The sequence below is a fragment of the Athene cunicularia genome, assembly GCF_003259725.1.
Source record: "Athene cunicularia isolate RWA chromosome 11 unlocalized genomic scaffold, athCun1 chr11_part2, whole genome shotgun sequence".
NCBI classification, from domain to species: Eukaryota; Metazoa; Chordata; class Aves; order Strigiformes; family Strigidae; genus Athene; species Athene cunicularia.
In genome coordinates, this window is record NW_020799114.1 from 2396292 (window position 1) to 2404415 (window position 8124).

The window sequence follows — 8124 nt, forward strand, 5'->3', positions numbered from 1 at the left end:
TTTTTTAAAAAAAAAAAAAAAAAAAAAAAGGTGTGTTATAGCAGGTGGCAGCTTCTGTTTAAGTGTGTGACAATGACCGTGGCTGTGTCAACGAGTGTCTATGTGCAGCTCTTTGCTCTTGCTTTGCCAACCTTTGGCTTCGCTTCGAGGCAGCGCGGGAGGAATAGGTGAGACAATCATCACGCTGAAAACTTTTGCTGTCAGGTTGTTTATTCCGTGGCAGCACAGTGTAGAGATGCCCAGGCCAGCTCAGGTGTCACTTCACGGGGTTAGCGTCGAGCTCTCCCAGAGGTGAGTTCACCTGTTGGAGAGTTGCAGCTGGTTTGGGTGGATCTACAGCGCAGAAGAACCCAAAGTTTGTGGGCAGTGCCTGGCTGTTCAGGGACCTATGTGCAATGAATTGGAGCATCTCGGATCCAGAGCCTGCGGAGAGGCGTTTGCATAAAAATAAGGTCGTGAACCATAAAACCTGAACTCAGATTTTTGCAATCCTCTTCCAGCTGAAGGCTGAGATGTTTTGGCAGGGTAGCGATGGGAAATCACTGCTGATGCTGGACCTGTTTCACGGACAGAACCTCAGTCTGTCACCTTCCACTTGGTCGGCAGGTTTTTTGGCTGCAGTGCAGGGCCTGGGTTCAGCGCGGGGGCTCTCGGTGCTGACGTACACCAGCAGAATTACTTGTGATGTGAAGGGAAGGGATTTCAACTCTCAGCCCCCTCAATCCGATGTAAATTAGCACTCAAGCCCACTCCACAGAGAGCTCAGAAATGGGTTTAAATCTCCCAGAGTGAGGATTGCTTGGTTTGGACACATCTCTAAACGAGTTTCATCAGTGATGGAGACCATCACTAAGCCTCTTGGTGAACCTTTCACACTGGTTTTAAAGAGGAGATGTCACACTGAGAAATATTTTTTAATTAATTAACTGATCTTAATTAAATCCTTAACTCGCTTGCTTGCTTTTTATAAATTTTCGTGATTTTTCACTCGCTGCTAAAGATCTTTCTCTTGTACTAACCTGCTGGCTCTGGCACTGATACCATATGTTTCATGATCTCGCCAGCATCTCCCTGGCAATAGAGGTGTAGGAAGAAACTGAACCAGGTACCAGCACAGAATGACAAAAATGTTGAATTTGGTCAGCCGCAGCTCGCATCTCAGTTTACCTTTCAAAAACTTGATTTCTTTTATCCCTGATTCGTTGACCCTGATAGTTCCCCTCCACCAGAGCTTGGTGACATGGCTGTAAGAGGTTGGGTTATTTTTTCCTGGCAGTTAGGGAGATAATGAGTAAGGGGGTAAAACTGAATTTCATTTTATAAAGAAGACACAATCATTCCTCCAACGGGTGAAACTGCTGCTGAGAGCATCTGCTGTCCAGCATGACAGCTTGTAACTCAGATCAACAACCAGGAGTGTCTGCTGCCCCCAGGGGCTTGCCATGTTCAGCTGGATTTTGGTATGGAAAAAGAGCAAATACGTCCCCGTGTAAGACTTCCTTGCTGCTCATTTTTCTCAAATGTGGAATGAGATGTGTCACAGAGGGCGAGGGAAGCAACAGAGACTTCACAGAAAATTTCTCATCGTTCCCAGCACTGGATGTGGGATTTTTCTGTTGTTTCTCTGTTTGCCTGTGCTCTGTCGAGCCTGTTGTGACCCACCACAAAGGCCACATAGAACCACAGCGACCGTGAGTTTGCTTTCCTAAACAGCTACAGTTCAAGGAGGTACCACATGGATCTATTTCCTAGGACAGTGTTCTGCAAATACAGCCAGAGCGGTCATGTCAGTGGAATCACAGAATCATTGAGGTTGGAAAAAACCTTTAAGATCATCGAGTCCAACTGTGTTGCTGTGGCTGCGGGTTTCTGCAAGGGATGGCCGTGCCACAGTAGTCCCCTGGTCCTTGTACTAACGCCCACTTTCAGTTATCGTTCTTCTTAGCTTGGTTTGAAGTATTTAGAGTCCCAGGCAGTCGGTTGTTGGGGGTGTTCATGGAAGAGCATCCCGTGGGGATTGCTAAACAGCAGGGCAGGGGCGTGCAGAGCCGGCGGCCAGGCGCTTCCTTACCCGTGGGGTTCCTCTTTCTAAATGAGAAACCTTCTTCCCAACTGAGGGGCAAACCAGCCCTGCTCGGCCCTGCAAGATGCTCCCGGCCAAAAATGGGGTATTTAAGTCATCCTGGGTGGATTCTTCTTTTTTTTTTTTTTTAATACTTCCTGCAGTATTTGTAGTGTTTTCCATCTCAGATACTGTGTCTTGGTAAACACTTTTGTTTTTAATGGCACCTTCTGTGGATACTAAGTTCAAAGGGACTCTGTCACTGTTGAACAAACTTTGAAGACCCTTCAAGTGGATCGAAACTCCTAAGAAGTGGCTTTGTTGTCTGCTGAGACCTCTCCCTGTGGGTGGCTCAGGCAGGGGAATAAATTGGGCTCCTCCATGGGCTCCTCTGCTGTGGGTCTGCCTCAAGAGCGGATCCCCACAGCCACGATTTCCCAACCATGGAGATATGTTTGCAGTGGCAGAGTCCCGGTCTGGCTGCAGGGAATCACAGGGAAGGTGATTGTGAGCTGAAGTCTGGGAAGGTACCTGTGCCTACAGCCGAGGCTAGTGTTCTTGGGCTTGAATAAAAAAATAAAATAAATAAAAAAAAATAAAAAAAGAAGAAGGAAACAGCCAAATGTTGTCATTATGCAACACTGGCTGTTTGGGGCTGTTCTTGTGGGATGCCAGCTTTTTCATCAACCAGTTGCACAACTCCATTTCTAATGACATCAAAGGGGAAGGCAACAGTGGCCATTGAGAAAGAGCTGGAACAAAGCTTCCTCCTGCAGTTTGGGAAAGGGCAGCCCCGGGTTGCGATGGCTCCAGCTTCCCCCGGGGCTCATGCTGAGGTCTGCCGGCCGGCGCCACGACCTCGGCACAGCCCCGCACGCTGAATCCCAGCCTTGTGCTGGCCCTGGGAGCCCAGCGAGTGTCTCCGGCTGCAGGCTGGGCTGGCGTGGCTGAAACTGGCCACACTTGGCTGCCAACCAGGGAGCGCAGCAGCGGGGGCTCCCTGCGGTGATTGGAACCTGCTCCCACGCCTCCGCTGGAGCGCTGGCCCATGCCAGGGCACCCCACGAGACCTCGGCGCTGAGGGATGCTCGAGGGGCTCTTCATTTCTGGTGGCTCTTGAGGAGTTACAGCTGGCCGGCCTTACGCTGGTTTGGCTCATACTTGAGAAGTTTCTTCCCAGTTTACACAGTCCAAACTGGAACTAGCAGCTGATGGGGAGGGGGGGTGCGTGGGATGCTGCTGGGCTTGATGGAACCAAGAGCTCCCAGTTTGGTGCAGATGCTCTCGCCCGTGTGATGCAGTCGTAGGAAACATAGCTCGGGTTCAGTCACCCTTAAGTAACCGATACCCAGAGGATTATTTCTTTGCTTTTAGCCCCCTGTTCTTTGTGTGAGAAGGGGTGTTTCTTCCTCCAGCTGTTGGAAGTGTTAAGGAGGACAAAATAAAAATATTTTTTTAACTATTGAATTAATTTTTAAATGGCCTAAAAGAGACTTTATATCTACACCTAAATTATTCCCGCTGGGTGACGTTCATCTCGGTGCAGGGGCTCTGCAAGTGCTCGGGTGCTCTCCTGCATCCCAGGCAGCAGGACGTGGCACTGTGGGGTCTGGCTGCATCTCCTGTGCTGGGATGAATTTCACATTTTGGGGGGTGGGGGGGCGGGGGGGGAAATCCTTATTTGTTCAGAGGACAGGGTGAGGTCTGCGTCCCACCCAAATCCATGCGAAGGAAGAATTTTAAGTGGTACCCAGACCTTGCGCTGCCCCACAGAACAAAAGGAGGGTGAAACTCACTTCTAGTGAATAATCTGACTTTCCAGAGATACCCTTCTTCTAAAGTTTGTATTTTTGTTGGTTTTTTTTAAAAACGCAGAAAAAAAAAAAAAGGATCTTAACATACAGAAGAAAATCTAGATCTGATTTACAATTTTGTTATATTTGGTTGCTTTAAAAATATTTTACTAATTTAAATGTTGCTGTAGATGAGATTCTATTTATTTTAAGGGGTAAATATCTTTTAGTCTTAATACTTCTACAGTAAGCGCTGTCTATTTACAATGTTTGTGTTCCTGTCAACACAGCTATTCCACCACTGACTGAGTGCTGGTCAGCCAATAGTAACTTAATCAAATTGCCTTGTAAAACAAGATGTCTCCTGCAATGTATTTTTTGTAGTATTTCTTGATTCTTTTATGTCTGTGGTTAACAAATCTGTTAAATGTTTGGGTTGTTCTATGTTTTGGGTTGTTTTGTTTTGTTTTTTAACAAAGACAGCTGAATTACAACTCTCTTGTTGCCGGTCTTTGCTTCTAAAAGTTTTTATTTTGCAAAAGGTTGACTTGTTTATCCCACATCCACGAGGACCTGAGCCCCAGGTTTCCAAGCGTTCCTCTTGCAGATGGGACTAGGAGCAGAGCCTAGCAATGTCAGCACCCATCCCTCTGTCACCATCCTTCTTTTTAAATTCTAGTTACTGTTCCTGATTTTGCATGTGTTAAAACTAAGGGAATGGGAAAGTGGGTGAGCTTCGGGCAAGAGGTGGGAGCAGAAGATGGATGTCCCAAGTCTCAGGGCGTATCTGCATGGTTATAGGACAGAGATGCTGCTGGTAAAAGCTTGCAGCCAAAATAAAATGTCTTAACAGCAGGAAGGCATCAAACTTTAGATGGGAAAAGTGATCTGGGCTGCGTCAAGAGCAGTGTGGCCAGCAGGTTGAGGGAGGGGACTCGCCCCCTCTACTCTGCTCTTGTGTGTCCAGCTCTGGGGGCACCAACGGCAGAAGGACACGCACCTGCTCGAGCGGGGCCAGGGGAGGCCACGGAGATGCTCAGGGGGCTGCAGCACCTCCCCTGTGAGGACAGGCTGGGAGAGTTGGAGGGGTTCATCTGGAGAAGAGAAGGATCCGGGGAGAACTTAGAGCAGCCTGATGATGCCTAGATAGTCTGAATAAACGTTATACACAAATTTTATACTGAATTTGAGGTGCTACAGTCAACCGATCTCTTGAAGAATGAGAGAATTCACAAGAAATAGGCAATTTTTGATTTACTCTCCAACACTGCGGCTGCTTCAGAAAGTAACACTGGAGGAGAAAATCTGCAGTATTATATGCTCAAGCCCAACATCCTTGTGAAACCAAACCCTACCACAGTACAGTAACATTTAACTTTAAATACACACATATATACACATTTAAAAAAGAAAGAAGAGGTGCAGAACTGAGAATGCAGTTACAAGGATGATGTGTGCGACAAGGGGCACAGAAGCTCTCCAATATGGCATTAGAGACTCTTAGTGAAGGAATTAGAGTAATCTAATAAAAAAAAATCTCGAAAAGCCAGCATGGCTAAACAGCAGAATAGCCTGTGCCATTAGTGATTTAAAAGAGATCATTCAAAAAGTAACAGTTGTGGACAAAGAAGGAAAACGGAGGAGAGAATAAACTGGCAAATTAAATATAAAACCTCAATAAGTCAAGTCAACAGGACGTTCACAAGCGGGACGCTGACGGCACACGGAGAAGGGCTGCGGGGCCTGCAGGATGCCTGCCAGAGACGCGGTGGGCCCCGTGCTGTGCTGCAAAGCTCTTTAGCAGACAGATAAGGCAGTAGCACAGAAACAAAATGAGTTATTTGCATCTGTGTTTGCTACAGGCTTGCTTGGAGAAGTTCCCATGCTGGAGCCTTTCTTCACAGGGAGCGAGCCCAAGGACTTGCTGCCAGATAAAAGCATCGTGTTTCAGAGCAAAGCTCCAGCTGTGGGACTCGGAGGCCTTCAAGAGTTGCAAAGGGTCCCAGATCAGATTAAGTGCTACCAGCAGGCGTGTGTAGCCCACTGCACAACCCGGCAGCGATGGGAGGTGGCAAGTGGGATGCCGGGACAGGTCAAGGGTCCAGGAGTAGCCCAGACCAGTTTCAAAAAAGCTGTTGTAGAGGATACAGTGAGCAGAGAGCCAGAGAAGAGCATCCTGGGGAGAAGCACACAGCTTTCGTAGAGGGAGCTCAGTCCTCAGCAGAACACCAAGCTTCCAGTGCCTTGTATCCTTGGGTTTCCAGCAGGCTCAGGTCTCACTGAGCTTCCCGCGGGGTGTGAAAGGAGGAAATAATTTCAGTAACCATTGTTTGGGAAAGCAAAAAAAACTGGCAAAAGAAAGTAATAATGGTGGGAGGTGGTCTGCAGGGCTTGCGTGTGGACCTTTCCTGGGTTCAGGCCAGTTTAGCACACACAATCTGCAAAAAGGGACGGACGGGGGGGGCAACATCTTCTGGAGCACGAGCATTTTTCAGGCTCATCAAATAGAAAGTTGATCGCGACGAGGGATCTCCTGGCAGGGCAATAAAGCTGCCGATGAGAAGAGTGTTAGGAAGTGAGAACGCAAAAGGAAAATCGCAATGACGTTGTGTAATGCTGCTCCATGTGCCTGTCCCCAGCGCTGAGCTGGGGTCACCCCCGGGGCTGGGCTGCAGGAGGGGCAGTGGGAGAGGACTCGGACTCGCTGTCGCAGAGCACGGGGCGAGCATTGAGGCAGCCAGCCTGAAACAAAGGCAGGAAGTGTTTTTTTTTCGCACGCGGCAGCGTTAATCATGCGCTCGGTGTCAGGGGATGTTGTTGAGACAACTTTTATGTGTGCATTAAAGTTCAAAAAGAGCTCAGATAAAAGGGTTTGTTATTAACTGCAGGAGCCCTGGTGCAGCCTCTGCCTCAGGGAGCGCTATCTTTGTGAGGCCAAGGCTGGAAGGACAAACCTGGGAAGGGCCACGCCTCATGTTTCATGAGTTTTCCCTAAAATATCACCACTGAGCTTTTAGGGAAGGATCTAATGGCTGCCGGAGACGGGGTCCTCTGGCCATGCGTCGACTCTTGGCTCCCCCCGAGTTGTCCTTTCCGGTGATGCTGTTGCAGCAGCCGTGCCTTCGTGCCCAGAGGATGAACGTGGATTCATCAACGGTGGCAGAAGCAGCTCCACGGTGGCAGAGGAAGCCTCATGCTGGGCTTTGCCCGGGAAGGACCCACTGCCACATGTGGACCCAGCATGGTCCCCAGGCAGCACCGAGCTGTCTAGACTCATCTCCCCAGCTTCACTCTTGCGGCTGCTGGTCTTCTGTCCTGATGGCTGGAGGGTGCGGCGGTGATGGGAGTGGGCAGGCGTGGGAACGGAGCCCTTCTGGAGGACACACAGGCAGCAAGACTGATGTTCTTCCCACCCTCGAACCAAAACCATGACATTTTACTCCCCAAAGCCAGGAGCGCCTGTGTGAGCGACACGGGGGTCTGCCACCAAAGAAGGGTGAGCCCTTGAAGCAGCAGGTAAAAATGCCTCTGCAAACTGGAGGCAAGCCCAGAAAAAAAGCAATAAAACCGTTGTTTATTTGAAGATTTGTGTGAAAGATGAAAGGCATTAAATCTGTTTGGGTTGGGAAGAAGCCACTAAGGGTGGGGTGTGACATGGGCTGGGAACTGCTTCAACGGTGCAAACATAAATGAAAACAAGAAGCTGACAAGGAATTGTGGATAGAACTAATAAAGGGATCCTCTGAGGCAGATAAATTAATACACCAAAACCGAAATACAGGTAGGAGGAAATTTAATAAAAGGAGAATTGGTGTTGTCAAACTTCCTTGCAGCAAAAGACACCCGACAGCAAAATTGTCCCCTCAATATGGAAGTGATGGAAGTTCTGCTTAGAAGGTTTTTGGTTTTGTTTTGTTGTTTTGTTGGTTTTTTTTTAAAGGAGTTGCTAATATTTCACCTGTTGTACAAAAGCCATGAAATAAAGGTGTGTCTTCAGAACATGCCAGTCTGTCCTGATTTTGCTGGAAACTTATTTAAGGTGTCAGAGCTCAGCGACACTGGATTTATAGAAGAGTGGGTGTTGTAGATCTTTAACAAAAGTTATACCTCCAACCCCTGAGTACAAGACTTGGAAATATAACTGAGGGTTTTTACAGATACCTCTAAGTTTCACTCACTCACACACACACGTATTTACTGAATATGCAAGTTTTCTGCCTAACTTAGACTGCCACCCTCCCCGCTGGGGATGGATGGCACAGGAGGCAG